This window comes from Thunnus albacares, chromosome 8, assembly GCF_914725855.1.
Source record: "Thunnus albacares chromosome 8, fThuAlb1.1, whole genome shotgun sequence".
Lineage (NCBI taxonomy): Eukaryota > Metazoa > Chordata > Actinopteri > Scombriformes > Scombridae > Thunnus > Thunnus albacares.
The window spans coordinates 5,344,438-5,366,284 of NC_058113.1; the positions used below are offsets into that span (position 1 = coordinate 5,344,438).

Sequence of the window (21,847 nt, forward strand, 5' to 3'; positions counted from 1 at the left end):
GGTTTATACTATTCTGACTATTATTACTGACTATTTGTGCCTTAAAAGTCTGACAAGAAATGTTCTGCAGGCCTTAGTTTAGTGGTTTCCCAGACAACAAGCACCTCTCATGTGCTTTTACTTCCTTAGTTTAGAGGAGGTTAGTACGATCTTCCATTTGGGGGGAGATCTGCATAGGGATTTAGGGCTTCCCTTTTTCTTTTTCTGTTTCTTTGTCTGTTTGTTTTTGTGTTTTTCTATACATTTTACATTTTGAAATAACTAAACATGCTCATACTCATCCTTTGTTTTTCAATGCCTTTAGTCACAGTAGCTCTCGATGGCATAACATACTTGGGCTCGAGGTACGAATATAAAAATGAATATGATTATAAGGTGAATCTGATTATAAGATGCCCCCCTTTTACATTACTTTTTGAATATAACTTAAGTCATAGTATAGTTACATATTCACACACTCTCCTGCCAGGCTCTGGGAAGCAGTCAAAAATTATTTTCTCTGGCAGGTAGCATTAATACGACTGCCTGTTTGTCTTTTTGAGCTCCTTATCATCTGTCACAGTGATATTTGGCAGCTTGACATGTTCTGTTTCTGCAGTAGAGATGTTGGAAGACACTTTGGACTCGTTTTCACTCATCACGAATTTGTTTCCTCAGTGGCAGAAAAACACACGAGCCCTCAGAAACTCCTGCAGGTTAAACTGGACTAACAAAACACTTTTAGGGCTGACTGACTCTAACACACTCACTATAAACAGACTTAAAGACACTCACGAGCAACATTAAGGCTACGAACAACCCATAATGCAACACTCCATCTAGAAGTTTGTTTTACACCTGTACTTTATCCATTCAATAAGAATATCTGATGTTGTGAACATGTAACCCTCTATCCGTCAGCAGAGTATGCATGCAAATTACTCTATAGACCAACATGCATAACTGGTCAAAAATATTCTCGGCGGCTAACCCATTAATGGTTAACTGTTGACATCACTATTCTGTATATCAAGAGACACTGTTGAACAAAACCTACCTGAAATGATGACACAGGCAAATGATTTCAGTTCTAAAAACAAGACAGAGATCCCTTAGACCATGGTGCCTATCAGCCCATAAGCATCTTTTGTTCTGACTATAAAATTCTCACCAAGATCCTCTCTCAACCCACTGAAACAGTGATTCCTAGCATCATTGCACCTGACCAAACAGGCTTCATACCAGGCAGGCATTCTTTTTACAACATGGGTAAACTGTTAAATGTGCTCTACTCTTCTCAATCTGCACAGCAAGTGGAAGATGTGCTCTCCCTAGATGCCGAGAAAGCCTTTGATCGAATTGAATGGAAGTACCTTCTCGCTGTTCTAGAAAGATTTGGATTCGGCCCATCATTCATTACGTGGATCAGACTACTTTATGCAACCCCAAAGGTGTTAGTGTGAACCAATTCCATACCGGCGTTAGACAAGGCTGCTGCCTATCTCCATATATATTTAATATTACTATTGAACCCTTGGCTATAACCCTAAGAGCAGACGAAAATATAGCTGGCATTGTGAGAGGGGGATCTACCCATAAAGTTTCTCTCTATGCAGATGACCTCCTTCTCTATGTATCTAACCCAGCAGAATCCTTACCTCAGCTTATAAATATGCTTCCCCGTTTTGGAAGACGCTCAGGCTATAAATTAAACTTTTCCAAAACCAAATAGTATCAGATCTTAGCTACAATATCTTTCCATATAAGCTGGTGCATCATTTATTTACCTATCTGGAAATCACTGTTACACAATCTTATAATGATTTATATGATTTATCTTGGAAACTGTCTATGTATATCTGTATTTAAATATTTGTGTTGAGATATGTGAGTATGTATATGTCTTTATATATGTATGAGTATGTGTGTATTAGGGGCGGACGGATCGATCCCAAAATATCAATACTACAGATACTACATTTCGTTTCGTTTTCTCTCTTCTACATTGTACCCATTTCATCAAAAGAGTAGAACTGTGTGCAACGCTCTGTTGTTGTGAACAGTGATCACGTCTTCGTGCATTCGCTCTTTGCTTCTCCACTGCTGTTGTGGTGTCATGTGTGCACTCAAACAATGAACATACGCAGAGCGCCAAGTAGTGTCCACCCTGACTACTGGCACCAATCCGACACATGAATGCAGTGATGGCTGAACGAAAGAGTGTCGAGTGGAGCTATATCACAGCTGTCAATGAACAAATTAAACACATTAAAAAACACGAGAAAGAGAACTTTGAGCTGCAACAGAAAAAAAAAGGGAGAAGGAGGGAAATGCCTTCAGACAGAACCCCGACACAGAGAGAAGAATATCTAGATATACAGTATATAGTCGTGAAATTAATATTTTTGTTGAATCAGATCTTCAGCATTGGTTAATGTTAACATTTTCAAACTGTAATTGGTCATCATTAGCTGTTAACTTTAGCAGACTGGTTAAACATAGACTACATTTAGACATTCAAATAATATATTCAGCCCATTGAAACGGCCCACCAGGCCAACAACAACACCCGCCAGGCCAAAAAATATTTTTTTAAATGTCAAAAATAACACCAAGTATCCATTCATTTGCAAATCAATAGCATTTGGGATCCTCTGAGCAGCACTGTCTCGAAACGTGACTTAACATCTGTGTTGTTGCCTGGGAAACTGCAGGTAGCATAACTCCTTTTAAGGAATAGGGCAGAGCGTAAGCGAGTGAGTGGTTAAGCGAGAGAGCGAGCGGCAGAAAAATAACAGTGAATGCGAGTGGAGCAGAGAAAAAGGTTAGCAGTAAGTTGTCAGTCTGGCAGTAAATGTACAGTACAGACTACAGCGTGTCAGTTAATAAATGCTGCAGCTTGTTAAAACCATGAAAAGTCACGTCTGTTGTTTCCCCAACTGCTGGAAAAGTGAAGGGGTTAGCTCCAAAGTTAGCAACAATGGATTAGCCTAACCTGACGACGCTAAACAGATAAATAGAAAATGGAGTGGAGGAAACACTGCTTAGTATTGGATCAAAACCAAATTTTGCAGTATCACCCACCCCTCGTGTATGTATTGTATATATCTATGTGTGTATATGTGCATGTTTCTTAGTGCTGGGCAGTGTACCCGTATACCAGTTTGAATTTTTCATATACAGTGCATAGCTGAAATAACTGCTGTAACTCTTCATTAGGCGGCAAAATATACAAAATCCCCTCTCAATAGAGTATATTGAGAGAGCCCTATTAACCACGTAACCTTCTTACTACTACTGGATGATAGAGACTTGCATACTGTAATTCCTCACACAGTTCTGTGTTGTAATTGCATTTTTCTTACCGTGTAGAGCTGAACATTGATCCAGCCAGCCAACCGAATCTCAAAAAATACTGCGATACAAATTTTTGGTCATACTGCCCAGCACTAATATTTATGTGTCCCTTTGCACTAGGTGTCTGACTATTGAGTGATTTCAATTGTAACAAACAAATCCCCTTTGTTTTCACACATTTAATTAATGGTTTTATTTATTTACTTATTCATTTTTTATTAATTTAATTTTATTTGCATTATTATTATTTTTATTTTTGAGTGTCCACGAAGGGTGGGGATGTGTGCTTTAATGTTTGTGTGTATATTTTATGAAAAACCTATAAATAAAGTTTAAAAAAAAAATCAAAATCTAATAATATAGGAAAAGCACCAGAAAAAGATCTACATCGAAATGGAACACTAGGGAATGCAGTAAATAAGAATATCAAATAAAAGACTGCTGCCTTTAAACTGACACTTTCCCTTCTTCCACAATGAAGTACACACACAAAAACACAGACAGGCAAACACACAAGTCCAACCTTGCTTGCCATTCAGAGAAGTATGTAAACATGAAAATATGCACGTATGGTTAAATACAGAGACATGAAGAACAAAGAGGCACAGCATGTGCAAAAGCAGCAGCTAGAGGCAGCAGAGACATTACAGGCTGCAGTCACGCAGCAAAAATCCATCTAGTTCCCTCTGACTGGGGAAAATAGAAAATTTAAAAAAAAAGAGAAAAGTTAAAAGAAAATCAGACAGCAGAGCACAGCTGAACAGAGCGACCCGCCTCCCCTGAGAGAGGTCTGACTGACTGTCTGGAAGGAAATGAATTCCTCAGACCAAACACACACACACACACACACACACACACACACACACACACACACACAAAAGAAGATACTGAGACATGCATACACTTAAACTCATATTAAACACGTATGCACACACATGTTGCACTTAGACACACAAATGCACACACAAATAAACATGAGAAGTCGTCAGTTGGTAAAAAATACTGTATGTAATGCAATTCTATGTTGGCTAGACATTGCTACCACACATACACGCTTATCATTGGCTCATTTCAAAATGCCAACATATGATTGACAGTTTCTCGCCAACAGCTAAAATCAAGAGTACATGTTACTTGTCTCTTGTTTTCAATAGCACATAATCGTATTACGTACAGTGTACATAATTGGATTATGTACACTTAAGAATGACAGTAAGGAGGGATAAGGCCAACAACTATCACAATCAGTGAACAAACTGTATAACCTCACAAGCAAGTCAAAAGCTATCAGCATATAATGTGCTTTATATAAGAAGTTTCCAAATCTTTTAATGTCATTTTTATGTAATACTGTAATTTGATCCACCTTACACAACATTTAAGATTTTGACCAAACTAAACAAAGTTCATGTGCAGTGACCCTGCAGTTCTTTGCCTTTTGACAGAAAAAATGTTCCTGCTCTCTAGATGTAAAGATCAGAGGATGTGTTACCTTGTACTTCAAATCAATTCTGATAAAAGTCCTCAAAAATTTTTTTTAAAGAAAGTTGACAAAAGAATCTTGTAAGATGTGTTTGAAAGCTTCAGAAAACGCAACCTTCTGTTATGAGAGAGAATGATTTACTTGCTAGATCTGTCTTATTGACTGTGTAACAAATAAACATAAAATCAAGTTTGTCACTGAGCTTTACACCACTCAACTGCTGTGCTGTATGTGCAGAGGTGACTGATCCCCGTGGCTAGCTTACTGTAGCAAAACCAGGCTATTTAGCTTAGCGTTATGCAAAACGGTGAAATGAGGGGGTGTGGTTTATTATCATTCAAATCATGTATTTCACTCGTAAATGAGCATCTTACCATGAAGACATGTAACAGACGCACAAATGCAGACTCTGTTTGGATCTGTAGCGGTCAGCTGAGCTATGATGCGTTGGGTTAACTCACGAGGATCAGCTTGTTGCCAACAATGGAGTCCCCAGTGCTGTCTGGTGGACAAACTACGCCATAGCAGCAATTCTAATAAAATATCTCAAACACCTATCTTTGGCTTTCCAAAACTGGCCAGTTGTGATTTATGTCCAATAAGCTGAAGATAAAATCAGCCTGCTGATGTAGGGTTTTAGTTATCTGTGAGTGAAATGTGAACTATTACACTGCAGACAGCTGAAAACTTCTACTCTTCTTACTGTGAATATTGGCTTGCAACATCTGCCAAAGTTGGTTATTTTACATGAGAGATTTCTTTTTTCTCTGCGCTCTTCTCACTGGTTTGAAGTGGGCGGGGCTCAGCTAGAAAAAGGTGATAATTATTTGAATCAGATTCTGATGATTCTGATGAGTGTTGGTGAGTTATTCATTTATTTAATAAATAAATGAATAACTAATTTATTTATTAAATAAATAAGGGGGGGGGGGGGGGGGGGGGGAGTCCCCGCACAGACTCCTGGAAGTCCCTTGACCTCATTTTGGGAGCCACTGTTTCATGCCACAGACTGCACTGGAACCACAATGACATTTCAAGCAGAGTCCAAGAAGGAACCGGGGTAGATAGGTCAAACCAAAAGGCACATTGCATTCTGCTCTAAAAGGACATTAGAGGTAAAACGCTACATGAAACAACTTGTTATGAGTCCTTATTTTCACAGACAAGTCTTTGTCTCAGCAGCCATAAAACTGCAGTGAGACAAGAAGCTGACTAAGGAAAATAAGTGTGATAATAATGCAGTTAAAGCACTGCAGCTCCGAATCCTTTTGGAGTTTCCCAGTCACTGCATGCTGATCTCATTCTGCATTAATCAGGCAAAGGTCACTGTTACTATACATAAGGAAACTTTTTTTTTCCCCTCAGGATTTAATGAGCAGGGTTATTATCTGTTACTATGAGACCGAGGTTCATTAAATATATGACCACTCTTGACTATATGTTGACATCAGCACCACACCAGCAGGGATGAGACACAGTTTAACATCTTCACACACTGAAGAAAAAGCAGTCTGCACATTCAGTCACTTAATGAAACAGCTCTGAATGTCTGTCTCGTTTGAAGCCTTTGTGTCTTTAACTGCATAATGTGCCTAGCGAAAATTAAATGTGCTACCTGAAAATCCCCTGCTTTAAATACTTCTACAGCGTACTGACTAATAAATTGAAATACTGTCTGGCACCATGCTCCAGAATATTATATTCGAAAGATCAAATATTTTTCAAATTTCTTTGCTCTTGAAGGAACAGTGACTCAGTCACAAGTCCTACAGGTGATCATGCACAGTTTGAACATCTACAGTACAGTTCTACGGCTCCTGATGAGGATCGTGTGATACAGTCACAAGCCCCGGAACAGATACTACATGGACCTTGATGTTAGATTGTTTTATCAATTAAAGATTGTCGTAAATAGTTTTTTTTAAAGATTAAAGGAGAACTACAACTGTTTAGTATTGCACTGTCATGAAAAGGGGTAAAGGGATGGGTGATAAAATCCTCTTTCACACAATCAGAACTTTCAAACCCTATGTACTCAATTTGTAACAAAAGCTTTCTGTTAAAAAACCAACACGTAAACTGAGATTACTCCAAAAATTACTTGAAGAAGAAGATTACTAGAAATGGAATATCTTCTTGTTTTAATAGTTCTTCATGAAGTAGACCTGAAACAAGATAGGAGCCACTATTTCAGATAGTGCAAACGTGTAAACACAGTATTTGTTTTTGTCCTTCCTGTGCAGTCACTCTCCACTGCAGTCTACCAATTAAAGCTGTCTAACACTAATCAAGGCAACATTATCACCCCCCATCAAATAATCAGCAATAAATAAGAGGCACTGTTTCGACTTGAGATTGCAGATCCCCTTGGGCAAATCAAAAGACACAAAGAAAATGCCACAAATGCATCAATCCTCAAGTGAAAATCCAACAAGTGGATTTCATCTTGAGGGTCAAAAAACGGTAGCCTCAAAAAAAACTGCAGTGTGCATCAATCAAAACAGAGACAAGGTCATTGGGCTTAATTCCTGAGCAACACTCAAGTGATTGTATCAGAAAATTTCAGCTGCAAATTAACACCTAGCATGTAATCCTCAAAGGAATTTGTCATTCACGCTTCATTTGATTGAAAGACGTTCTTCTGGACAAGCATTTCAGCTTCTTTCAGTGTTTAATCTAGGATAACAATACAGACTAATGACAAATGAGGCTGATTGTTGTTGAACATCAGTGTCCTGATTGACCGCAGTTTACTTTTGTCATCATGTAGACACAATTACACAGCTGACAGCTAGACAACCTGTCTGTCTGTGATGACAAGCACACAATTACATAAGTCAGGATTACTTGTCATGCATTAAAAGCTATGGTAGTACTTTGTGTGTAAGTGTGTATGTGTGTGTGTGAGAGTCCCAACTAGGCCAGTATATCCCTAGGCTTTATCCAGCACAGTAGTCTAATCTAATCACACCTAATTGTACAGACGCGTCTCAGCCTGATTCCCCGCACACGTCTGTCAGTCTGTTTACCTGCTGCCTTTTTATGTCTGTTCTCCAGGATATATTTTTATTTATATCACTTCCTTTCATGTCTTATTTTCATCTCATTTTTATTTTCTATTTCCGTGTTTTCTTCCAACTGCAATTTGAATTGTATTCACTTTTTGTGTTAGGAAATAGAAACTAAAATGATACTATGGATATTGTGCACATTTTCCATTGTTCAAAAGAACATAATACTTTTTGGGCATATCTGTGGTGAAAAGTGTTGAAGTTTCAAGCCTCTGTTTGGGTGCTTCCCATGGCAGTGTTTGACTGACAGTTGAGGGCCAGAGTTGATCAGAGACACACTGTCGAGTTCTATGGTGTGCTACTAACTGGAGGCTGTCATATTTCTGTATAGCATATGAGCATACAATTTGTTTCTTCCTTTTTAAACAAGTCTGTCCCTTTACTTTTAAACTTGTAGTGGAAGCAAGCTAGCTAGGCTAATTAGCTTTCACTCAGAAAATGTACGCTAGTCATCCTCCCTTGCTAACATTAGCATATGAAGTTATATTTGTGCCTTTTGTTCATGTTATTTCAACATCTGTTGAGTCATTGGCAGCTTTCACAGACAGTGCTGTGTTCATACCTTAGACTGTAAAAAAATATGGACGTCACTGTGATGTCACCCATTGGTTTGTGAACTGTCGTTTTGAAACCTCGAATTTAGCGTTTTGGCCATCGCCATCTTGGATTTGACCGTAACGATGTTTGATTTTTGGAGCCAGAAGTGACCATATTTGGACAAGAGGGTGGAGGTGACCATAGCGCTAGCTGCTAGCTTGGTTAGCACGGTACATGTCCAATCTATGGTTAACCGTGATAACGCTAATGCAACTGCTAATTTCTGCTAGTGCAAAACAGGCCTAAAACCATTAAAACAAAATGTACTCACCGGAAAAGATGAACATCTGACTCCTTAGAGGATCTTTTATCACAACCAAATGCTGAACAAGACTTTTTTATAGGGATGCACGATATTATCGGCACGTCATCGCATAACAAACCGGGGCTCATTGCTCTGGTCGGATCCACATGCAAAACCGGGGCTAACGTTAGCTGAGAGGCTAGCAGAGGCTAGCTGGCTGTGCTTGCCTCCGGTCATGCTACGGCTAACGCTCCGCTAGCCTCTCAGCTAACGTTGGCCCCGGCTCTCCATGTGGATCCAACCGGAGCACCGAGCCCCGGTTTGTTATTCAGGTTAAAGTGGGAAGAAGCACGGGGTCTGACGGGCAGCTTGAGTGAAGTAGAGCCTGCGGAGGAACAGTCCGTCGAGTGGCTGCTGAATTCGGCTGTACTGATAGGAAACACCTCGGCTGACAGGATGTACCACTTTGTTTTTTGTTTGTTTTTTTTTGGGGGGGGGGGGGGGGGGGGGGGGGGGGGGGTTTATAACGGCAGTTGGCAACCAGCGTATTAGGCGCATTACCGCCACCCTCTGCTCTAGAGCGCCTATACTCTGTGAATCTGTGGTTACGCCACAGTTACATTATGTAATCAACGTTGTCGCCATGGTACCGACTTGTCAATCGCAATGTAGCCACACCCTAAAGCATATGCTGCTTTATCGTCTATTTTACTCTAAATGGGGCCATAATTTACAAAATGAACATCATACTGTATTGAAGAAGACTTGATACTAGCGATTGAGACCATAAACTCATTAAGAAAGTGTTTACTGGGATCATAAATCAAGTGAGAAGTAGGGTCATATTCTCATAGACTTCCATACAATCGGACTTCTTTTTGCAGCCAGTGGAGTCGCCCCCTGCTGGCCATTAGAAAGAATGCAGGTTTAAGGCACTTCTGCATTGGCTTCACTCTTCAAACCGGGAGCTACCCACTTGTTCCATATGATACAGAAATGAGGGGGATCTAGCTAGCGTTAGCATTAGCTGTTTCTCTATCAGGGGCCCAGTTGTGACCACAGCAACAGAATCCTGTCACGTCAGCGCTCCACACATCACCCAGTGATTCGAATCATGACATTCTGTAGCGGACAGAGACACGGACTAACATGAGGAGTGCTCAAAACACATGAGAATAAGCAACAGTTAACAAATTCGGCCTCAGTGTTGCCAACTATTTTCAGAGGGAAGTAGCTAAAGCCTGTAGATGTCACTTGATGATGTCATGCTAAGTTACATATCTATGACGTCATGACATAATTACATATACATATGTCGTGGAAAAATCCTTCAGATGGGACAATGAATCTTCAGGTGTCCCACAACATATTTGTCCAAAACTCAAAGAAGCTCACTGGCAGAGTTCAATGAAAAAAAGATTTACTGTGTATTGAGCAAAATACAAGCAAACTGAGTCTGGTCCACGGAGCAGCACTGAAACACAGTCTCAAAAACACTTCCTTATATACTCTGTTCAACTCCTCCTATTGTGGAGCCCTTCCCGTAAGCTCCTCTCACAGTGATGTCACTAATGACCTTGCAAAATGTTACAGGATCAATTTTATATCACACAAATATATTTATTTGGTCAAATTTGATAAGGGAGGCTGTGTTCAGCTAAGGCCAGTCACATAGGCAACAGATTCTGAAACTTTCATGGACAAGTTTTGGCGCGTCATATGTCCCTGACACTTACCATTATCTCCACATTGGTTAAAATAATGCTACAATGGTTACCAGTATGTGCTGTTCTCATGCGCTCAGAGTGAGGTGATACTGTTAAATCAGAGAGCTAAATTAGCACTCGTTCACTGAGAAATACTGGTGACTAAATCTAGTGAGAAAGTCACTAAGTTGGCAACACTGGTCATCCTCCTGTTGTTTAACTACCTGTGTGTACTTTGGAATTAAAGTGACACAGATATTGCACGAATCAAATTACAGTCCCGACGTCATCAGTCAGAACAAATATTCACACCTACTTGAGAACACTAATGTAGGGGGCACTATCACTGCAAGACAATGAATTACATTTAAATTTCTTCTTTGTGGTAATTACAATTTTGACCAAATAAGCACACAAGTCAAAACAAACACCAAGTATATATACTGTATTCTGATTTCTTGATCATTTTATTTCAGTTTGACTTTAATTTATTCAGTTCATTTATTACCATTCTCCATATGAGTATGAGCTTAAGGTTTTTCCGCGTATTAAACCACCAGGAACAAGTCCAGCAAGTTTCCTACATACTGTATGAGGAAGGAAGAAAAGAATGAGGGAAGCGAGGAAAGATGAGCGACTAAACAACAGTCTGGCCTCAGGCTCTAGTCATACCGTATCACACTGCTATCACATCCTATATGATGACTCATTCTGTTTCCTATTACCTTCTCAGGACCCTAGTAATGATACAGTGTGTTTGCCCCGTAACAAATACCTCACTGGGACTCAGGCAGTGTGTGAATGCATAAGCTCATGGTGAAAGGCTTAATTTACACACACATACACTCAAACACACACACACACAAACACACAGGTTGTTCCCAGCAGTCTGAATCATACGACTCATCTTACAAACATAAACAGGGCTTCTTTACCTCAAGCAAACACATTCTTTAAACACATATCTTCCCCCTCACACACAAACCCATACACAGTCTATATATCCGTAGAGTGTCATTAAACCCTAACCAACCCCAGCTAGTGTATGCCCATAACAAAGGTTCAGAGATGTGTTATTAGTAATAATGTGTACCTACCCTGAGAAATTCCCACAGTGATCCCATAGCTCAGAGCTATGGCATCTCTTGTGTAGCTATAGATTTTTATATGGTTGTTTTCAGGTCTTTTCTGCTTTGTGAGGTAACATACAGCAGACAGTGAGGAAAGAAAATGAGATGGGGGAGTAGATCTGTTTGAACACACAGGGACAAAAGAGGAATAGAGCCTGTAAGAGAGAATTATGATGTCAAGCATGTCACTTTAAAAAGGAACGCAGGTATAGAACTTGAGAATACTTTTGTGATGATACTCAATATCTTACACACTGTAATGATTAGATTATTTTCTTTTGGTAGGTATGAGGTATAGAAAACTCTAGGATCCTGCCTTTAAAGGTACAATACAGAGTGCTGTGTAAGATGTATGCAAAATACACCCTCTGCAGGTGCGAAGATGAATGACTGATTTGGGAGACTTAATGGGGTGTTTTGGGACTCAGGAGTGACTGTATCTACAGCACATATCGAAGCACTCATCTACTCATAGAGAAGCCTATTAATAATAGGCTTCTCTATGAGTGGGTGAGTGCTCATAGAGTGTTGTTTAATAGGCTATTAAACAGGATGGGAAAGGCATCAGATGCTAGGCTAGGGGCTGTTTGATAAAACCAAAAAAATGTAAGGTATATTACTTTTTTCCATGCCACAATATCCCAGTTTCATCCATATTCATCATTCATATTTCTAAAACCAGGATATGATGCTAACACGCAGAAACATTAAGAGGACCCTCCAAATCATTTAACACCATCCTCATATCGGTCTCCTAATGACCTCACTCGTGACTGTGTGACAACAGAAATGCCTCTTTCTCTGGAGGACATGGCAATGTTGGGCGGTTACCTTTAAATTTGAGTATATTTAGACATTCATTATCCCCACAAGATGGTGATCACCTGACTTTTTATCCAGCTCCAGCAGGTTGATATGTCTCAACAACTATTGGATGGACTTCCATTGACTTTGTAGTCGTGCCAGGTCTAAAATTTGTGTCGAGTTCTGTGCGAACACACTGTTAGGGCTTTATTTTAATTGCACAGACACAAGTACAAAGTGCAAAGTGGTAGGTTTGGGATGCACAGACAGGTGCAGGCTTCTCCAAGCTCACCTGCTGTTTTGTTTCATATCTGTGCAGCAGCTAGGTGAAGTGGAATATAGATCAGAGGGTGTGGCGATTAATAAATAATGTATTTATCATCCTCATCTCTGCTCACTTAAATACAGAAAGTGATAAGTAGCAATGAAGGACACAAAACAGAGCGCAGAGGCAGGATAAAGGTAGGAAATTCCATTTTAATCCGAGCCACCAGGAGGAGGTTGTGAATAGGAGACTGGTTGGTTGATAAGTGGAAAAAATGTCTCTCCCTTCTTCTGGATGCCAGACACTAACACAAGATGCTGTAAAGGAGACAGAAATAACACAGGGAAATGCCTCAGTGCACGCTGCTACAAGACACACACACACACACACACACATACACAAGCAGGACCGCTGCCCATTTGGAATATATACTGTATATATATCTACACATGTATAGACAAGAACATCCATACAACACAACATATTCACACTGATACTGATACACACACACACATACTCAGGGTTTGCGGCGGTAAGCTATTTATACAAACAAGCCAATCCAGCTCAGACAGGGTGAACTGCAGAGGTATAAAAGATGCGGCTGTGGAGACAGAATAGGATAAACACTAACAACAGAATAGAGAGAGGCTGCTGAAAATCTCATTAAATGTAAATTGAAAAACAGACTAAAAATGTCTTCCAGAGCGATAGCCGAGGTGGCTGCGTCGCTTTTTCATCTTCTCTACAACTTTCACGAGTCGATACACCTCCACTTTCACTCTCTCGCCCGCTCTCTTCCTCTCTCTCTCTGTCACACAAACACATCTCAGTGTCTGCTAGTGTTTGTGTGTGTGTGTGTGTGTTCCTGTTGTAGTTTTATCATTCTTTTTATACCATTGGAGTGGGGATGTTTATTACACAGGCAGGTCATTTTGGCTGGTTTCACTCTCAAGGGTGTAGCTAAAAAAACAAAAAACAAACCTAGGTTCTGTGCATATGCAGGCTCCATTTTAATGTACGTACAATTGTGGGATTTAATAATTAAACACATTCATCTGCAGTGGTTAATTAGGGTAATCAGCAATTAACCATATTTAAAACCGAAAAAATAAAAATGTGAAACTATGTGCTTTAGTGTGAACAAACTGACATCTCAGTACACCAGATTATTTTCTAAATACACTGGACAATTAACGTGTATAATGAGATTTGTTTGGAGAAGAACATTATAGAACATTTTTTCTTCCATTGTTATTTAGGTATTTATAATGACCTCTGCGTATGATGAAGGTAGAGGGAAAGTCATCTTACTTTTCTGGCCTCTAGGTGAAATGAGCCTCTTATACACATCTTAAAACTGTATAATACTTAAAACAAGCAACTTTGGGGTTTTCTGGGGTTTAAAGTGCCAACCATCACCACTTTACTGCATGCTGTTCCCCATCTCTCTCCCCTCATTTACTGTCATCTCTACTGTTGTCTCTCTAATAATGGCATAAAATACAAAAATCACTACTTTACTGTATCTGTGCAAATATTTTCAGTTTTAATTGCTTCTAGTTTGTCAGGCTGTGGGAAAGTTTTACAAATGTCAAACCTTTATGATTTGAAAATTCATACTGCAAAAAGTAATAACTGACCCTGTTTGAAGTTTGAGGTGTCCTGTCAACAGTCTAACACACATCTCTTTTATAATGGCGAATTATTGACAAAATGTTTTTTTTTTCTTTTTAAAAGTTGCAGTACCTTGGCTGGCCACTGTGACAAACTGGCAGCATGGCTGACTTGCAGCGTTGTATCCAGCTCTCTTATTATAGCTGTTTTCTCTTAGATTGCTGTCTTTCTCATCCCCTGCGTTTTTCTTTTCTCTTTTAGTAGCCAGACTTTTTCTGAAAATACACAATGTACTGAATGTTCTCCTGGACTGTGTTGCACCCACAGTATGTAAATCCATCACTAAGTTTCTGTGTAAAATCCTTCTTGAGTTCTTAGTTATTGTAGTAATGTATAAATCTGTTGCTAGGAAACATCTGTGTCATCATCTTATAGAATTGTGAAGTTGGAGGAAATCCGTAAGTAAAAATCCTGTCACTGAGCTTAAAATCTGGTCACGTGTTCCACTAATGGTGGGTGGAAACAAAGAAAACTGATTTTACAATCTACAGAGTGAATAAGTTCGGTTTGAACTGAGTGAATTCAGCAACTATGGCACTACGTTTTGTTTACAACTTCAGCAATGAAGCATTTTCAATTCATTGGGCTCTGATTCGCGCCCCATGGCTTCTTCTCCATTACAACAGTAGCCCAGGGTCATGGGTATTGTAGTACTCTTAGCCGTCCACCAAAATCATAGACAAAACCATTATTTCTCAGAAATGTGTTTTTTTCTGTGAAATGTAATGAAAGGGTCTGGTCAGATATGTCTACCATATTTCTTATTACTTCTTTAATCTAAACAGGTCAGATATAAGCAAGCTAACATTAGCTTTGTAATTCGGTTCACTCAGCTAGCTTACACAACAGTTACACTGCAGTTAGTAGGTGTAAATACTTACTAACAGATTTCTATGTAAGAACTAATTTATGTGGTGCAACAGTTTTAATTTAGTGACACGTAAATCTCCACTTAGTAAACACTTATGTTATAACCAGGCTAAGAATGAACTAAGGAACAGCTGGTGCAAGAATCTCCAGGTCTCTCCAGTGTCAGCATCAGTGCATTGTCACAGTTGGACGCATCTGTTCACTCGTCCTAATGTTTGGTAAGGAGGAAATCCCAGAGATCAGCTGTCAGTCACTGGTTTAAAGTGCAGTCAATGGACAGTCTTCATAAGGCAGTAGTGTGTGAGTGTGTGAGGCGTGTCAGAGTTTCAACCACACACAAACTCCATCACACAGGTAAGGCAGCTGTGCTGCGGAGGTCCGTCAGAAGCAGAGCTGTCAATCAACTCTTCCTCTCCGTCTCTGAGGCGACCCCCTCTCACCCTGCTCTCCCCCTCATCCATCTATTCTTTCACAGCTGGCTTCTGTCTGCCCACCGCTCCCTCTCTAACTCCTTCACACACACTCCCACATTATCATCTCTCTGTGGGCATTTGTCATTCTCCACCTCTTACCTTCTTTTCATTCTGAGCCTCATCTGACACACTGACCACGGGTTCCACATTATTTTTTGTTCTTTTTTTCACTCCATCTGTCTTTCTCCTCTTTCAGTCTCTCGTTGGCTGACTTTAGTATTCACAACCGCTCTTACTCATTTGACTTTTCCTCTCACACTCTATTAATTTCCCTTTGAGCACCCCCTTCTCTGTGTTTCTCTCTATGTCTCTCTGCCTTGCTGAGGTGGTCTAGATGGTAGATGAGTCACTGCAGCTTTTGCCACTCTGCAGATGATTTATCTGCCCACAAGGAAGCAGGGAAGGGAATGATGGAGGGATGTGTGTGTGTAAGTCAGAGAGAGAGGGGGACATTAAAGAAAAAGGAGAGAAAGATGAAGGGAAGGGGAGGCGGGTGAGGGGAGACCGGGGGAGAAGCAGCCAACCTGCTGGCATCGTACTCTTTCAAATGGAAGAAAATAGTCTGTCGACTGTCAAGAAAAATGCTCCAGACGAATATTTAATTCATCAAAGAACCCCTGACGTTTTAATAAATTAGATAGGAATGTTATAAACACAGATCAGACTTTATTTTCCTGCATTTTGATTTTTTCCCCTCTTTTCTCCACTTTTACAGAAGACGTGTCGTTGTCAACCCGACCACCTTTCAGCAAAGTGTCACGCATCAAACATCTGCTGTTACTGGCATGTTTGTAGCACTGACAGGGCTGAAAAGTAACGGAAACATGATAGGGGGAGAGAAGAGGAGAAGAGAGGAGAGGAAACATGAGGAAAGAAAAAAGAGGAGAGTAAAGGAGAGGAAATGAGGGCAAAAGGAGGAGAGAGAAGACAAGAGGAGAGGAGATAAAAGTAAAGGAAATGAAAAAAGCAGAAAAGAGGGCAGGAAAAGAAAGGAGAGGAGAGAAAAGGAAATAAGGGGACAGTAAAGACGGAGAGGAAAGGAGGGGAAAGTAAAGAAAATGAAGAGAAAGGAGAGGAGAGAAGAAAAGAAACTGAAACAAAAGGGGAGCAAAGGAGAGCAGATAAGAGGAGAAAAGGGGGAAGGAAAAGAAAGTGAGAATAAGGCCAGCCTGTCCAGCCTGACACACCAGACATCACGCAGAAAACCTGCGCAAGGAGACAGGAGAAAGGGGGGATGGAAGGAGGGAGGGTTTGATGGATAGAGGCGGAGTGGGAGGGAGTGTTTGATGTAGGGAAGGAGGGAGAGTGTGATGAAGGGATGCAGGGGAGGAGAGGAGAGGATGCTGAGAGAAGCAGCCAGGAGGGAATTTATTGCAATCATTACACTTGATGGACTCACTGAAGCTGCACTTCATACACACTGTCTGGCTCCTGTTTGTGTGTGTGTGTGTGTGTGTGTGTGTGTGTGTGTGTGTGTGTGTGTGTGTGTGTGTGTGTGTGTGGTGGGAGGCTTCATATTTACACACACGCACGCACACACACACACAGTCTGGTTGAGCATTTGTCTGTGTTTTCTTTAGCGAGAGGGAGGGGAGGAGATGCGGGGAAATGGGGAAGGTAGTCTGAGTTTCTCTGTCATTTTCTGTCTGGCCGCCTCTTCCGACAAGGTATTCTTTTTTACATCCGTTTACGTCGGCTATTTCCCTTCTTTTCTTCTTCTCCCTTCATTTACGTCCCAGACAAAAGCGAAAATCACACCTCAATATGCACCACAGTGCTATCATAGCACACTTGTGATGGTTTCCCAGTGGCACTGACACTTCTGCTCCAACGGAGAGTGATGACATCATATAGTGCTCGCTACTTTGCAGAAGTAAACTAAGCTGTGATGGCTCGAGCTACACGGTTCAAACAAATGTATATTTATGAAGTTTTTCCAGCATTATCTACAGATTTTTTAATGTTGATTGTACAACAATTAGTAGAGACAAATCTCTGTTGCACTGAAGCGCTGCTGCCATTACTGCAGTGGCAGAGTGGATGTGAACATATGAAAGCAGAGATGTTTGGCTCAATCACGGTCACCAGGCACCTCCTCTGACACATGACGGTAGTCTGTATGAATGTGGAAGTTGTCCAGTCTATAAAACTAGTCTGAAATGAATTATTATGACTCAGGCTTTGTGAGAAAATAACATTAACGCACGCCTTTGTCTGACCTCCACAGTCTGAATGTTAAAGTGCTGTGTGGAGTACCTAATTTAAGCCAGCAAACATGAGGATTTAATGGAATTTTATGAAAGTAAAATTGATTTCATGGAGCAGAGGCTTATGACTTTTATTTTTTTCCTTTTTTCCATGTCTCAGTTTCTTGTTACTGATAACAGCAGAACTCACAGCACAGAAAAGATGTCTAGCCGTCTGTAAAAACTGGACTTAATTTGGTTGAAAAGTTAAATGTAGAAGATTATATACTGTATTTTAAGGGAATACTAATGCGCTCAATAAGTGAAATCCTTTACATACATCACAGTGCAGGTTTACATATGAGTCACCTCTGAATCAATGGCAACTAGTCTACTTTCGCCTACATCCCGGATTCATCTATTAAACTTATAATCATTAAGATTTTTATCATAAAACCCCATTTCTATATACTATTTATAGCCATTCAATGTATTAGCATTCTGTAATTGCCTCTCTGTAAAATAGTTTCTTTGCTACTAATGGAGGCAGTGCGTGGCTCTCTTGTACTCATGCACAAGGGATTCACAAGAAACAATGCATGCACCTCTACCGGACATGCTGCAGAACACAAAAACTGCTGCGTGTGCATATTTAACATCATGCGGAAGACAACTTTCAAGCATGAGTTCAGTGTTCCTGTGTTGGACGACACTGTCGATTAAGTCTTTAAGTCTCCATTGAATCCCTGATGGTCACTACAGGCGTCATTTTGAACTGAACTCTGGGACCAGGTGTCACTAAATTAACCAGGACTGAAATCTTTAATCTGGATTAATTGATTTTTTGGCCATATGAGGGAAGAAACACAACACTCACATATTTTCACCTAGATTGGCTAACATGTTAGCTAACAGTTGTATATTTACACGTCCAGCAGACACACAGCAACATTAGGATTCCTTTGGTTGTGTTCTGACCAACATTCACTCTCCTTCTAGCTCTGATTTTGTCTCCACCAACTATGTTTACCAGCTAACTGTTAACTTAGTTTCTCTGTTGTTTATCTCTCATCAGGTAGTGTAAAGTGGGTTCGTTGGAGCTTTTTCACTGAAAACAGCTGCTTGCTTGTAGCTAGAAACGAGGTTGATGAGAGCGGTGAGACTGAATCTGTAAAACCAAAACAATAAGCTGAAAGACTCTAAAATGCAACACCTTTATAATTTTATAATCAGAGCAGATTTAAGGATTAAATCTTTGAACATTTTGCGTGTTCAAGATAAGTTGTTTGTTATCAATTAATAATCATGTTTTTCCCTTAACAAGTTTAATAATCTACTATTCATCACTTCTACTATTCACTTCCATCCATATTTTGTGTCTATCTCTGCACTTCTGGTCCCACAAGACCAGCAATTTGATCAGATCACATTTAGGCTCTGAGAAATTGTCATGGCACTTTTCACTATTTTTGGCATTTTCTAATAATCATCAGCTGCAGCCCGAAAACATTTAGCTTCTATTAACCTTCTTTGGCATCTGCAGCTGTCAGCCAAGTTAGCTGTTCACCCACCCAGCCAGCGAACCACCCATTCAGCATGCCTGCCAGTCACCCAGACAGCCACCCTCCCCGCCAGCCAGACAGCCAGTCTGCGTATCCCAGAGCAGCAGTCGCCCAGCGGTGCTCGAGTGACAGCGCTCAGATTTAAAACCCGGCAGCAGCGTTTTGTTTCTGCCCCGCTGACTCTTCCTATAACCTAACCAGGCTTTATCAGCCCTGCACAGGCTGCACTGGGCTGGATACAGCACCTGGTGGAGGGGAGGGAGGAGAGGTGAGAGAAACAGACAGAAATAATAAGAGGGAAGAAGAGGTGGTGGCAAATAAAAACGACCGAACCTGTGTGAGGAAATGGGAGCAAAGAGGAGGGGGGAAAAAAGCAGACGGAGGAGAGGAAAGAGGAGTGCGGGGGGTGTAATGGAGCAACTGGGGAGCTCTTCACACTTCACTGTGGTCTTGCCCTGTAAATGACCCTGTCATCAGTTTGCGTGTGTGTATATTTGTGCGTGTGTGTGTGCAGCTTCCGACAGGTGTCTGATATTGAATCCTGCTACCTGACACACTGTCGTCTGCCAGACTCACAACCCCCCCCCACCCCCCCAAACACACACACACACACACACACACATTCAGCATGTCTTTAGATCAGAGATGGATTTGTCCCTTGGTGGGCTGGATGAAAAATGACTTTGCCGCCTTGGGATGAGTGTACATTTGACTGAGTCCAGTTCATTCAGGGGTGTGGACGTGTGGAGGTGTGGAGGTGTGGAGTGTGTGAACGATGTCTAAGTGAACTGAAAGTCACCTTGACTTGTTTCTTCTTGTTAATTGCTATTGATCAGCAAAGACAGCAGAACTCCTTGATTTTTTTTAAGGCAGATCAAAGATCCTTGAGTAAAACCTACAAAAACATGACTGAAGGAGAAACACTTGGCCTTTCTTTATAAATTCAATTAACCTACCAGTTAAATTAAACATTCATGAACATTCGCCTGAGATCTGGCATTAAGCAGTTGTTTCATGACTACCTGAAGGGTTCCTGATTACTCTGCATCAGCTCTCTTCCTCTCCTCACCTCTGCCCGTTTCTGCCTCCTTTTGAACACATTTAAAAACACATTTAAAGGGCCAGTGCGTAGGATTTAGTGTCATATAGCAGGGAAGTTGCAGACTGCAACTAACTGAATACACCTCCCCTCCCCTTCCAAGCGTGTAGGAGAACCTACAGTGGCTGCGAAAATCATGAAAGGCCCTCTCTAGTGCCAGTGTTTGGTTTGTCCATTCTGGGCTACTGTAGAAACATGGTGGTGCAACATGGTGGCCTCCGTGCAAGAGGACCTGCTCCCTATGTAGATATAAAGGGCTCATTCTAAGGTAACGAAAACACAATGATTTTTATTTTCAGGTGATTATACACTGATTAAAATATACTTATGAATATTATAGTCCAGTTCTACTAAGTCCATTCTGCACACACTGCACCTTTAAGAAAGCTGAGTGGCAGTTTGCTGTTAATGTGAAAAGATAATGGGTCCCACACAGGGTGCAGTCATGTGAGGGTTCTCGGTGAGGTGAGGACGTACAGCTGGGTGCAACTTGAGCCGAGGTGGCAGGAACCCAAGCTTTCCCACAACTGTTGCACCAAACCAGAAAGTCACATCATCATTTCCACTGTCACTGTAGCGTTTTTCACATACAACAGGGCTGCACTGTGGTCAGATATATTTATTTATATATTTATTTAATATATCTATTAAAGAAAAACTAAATAGAATTTGAAAAGTAATCTCTATATATTTGCATTAATGAAATGGCAATAACACTTGCTGCTGGAGCCCACTATCTACTTCATGGCTTGAACTGGAGCCATAAATCGACCCTTCCAATATATCAGCTGATATTAGCTTACTGCAGACATATTGTATCAGTGTATAAGTAACAAGATATTGTTTTATAAAAATTCCAAAGATATGTTTAGCATAATATAGAAAGAATATTTTGTCCACTAGAGAGCATTGAGCAAATTTATTTTTCAACTGTAAAATGTCAAGCTTAACAACTTGTTTTCGTTATATTTGTGTTAATATATCAAAGAATTTATGGATGATATACTTGTGGACATTTGATCTCAGGACAAGACTGAATCTAAAATTAGCTGACAAAATGAATACTTAAACTATTTAAAAAAATAATTTTCCATTCTCATGAGCTTATTGTGTTACAGGAAGTTACGCCTGTAAAGCATCTGTGATTGAATGATACCAAAGAAGGAGGAAAGAGAAGGAAAGATGTCAAAATAAAGATAAACAAGGAGAGAAACATGAAAAGATCCCAGCATCCTAACCTTCCTCCCCTTCATCCTCCCCATACCTGTATGCTTCTTTAAAACTGTCCCATACACTCCTGTATACAGCCCTCTCCTCTCAGATGCTCCTTCTCCTCTCCACCACGGC

General features: G+C 40.5%; 1 long non-coding RNA gene across 4 annotated transcripts in view; it reads right to left on the minus strand.

The window, feature by feature from the left end:
* Positions 1-21,847, minus strand: part of LOC122987155 — a 125,011-nt gene that overhangs the window by 64,604 nt on the left and 38,560 nt on the right. The window contains exon 1 of one of the 4 annotated variants that reach the window (XR_006404464.1): positions 8,759-8,799. The exons of the other annotated variants lie outside the window; for them this stretch is intronic. This is a non-coding gene — a long non-coding RNA (uncharacterized LOC122987155). Of the gene's footprint in view, positions 1-8,758; positions 8,800-21,847 lie in introns of those variants that run through there. 4 annotated transcript variants of the gene reach the window in all.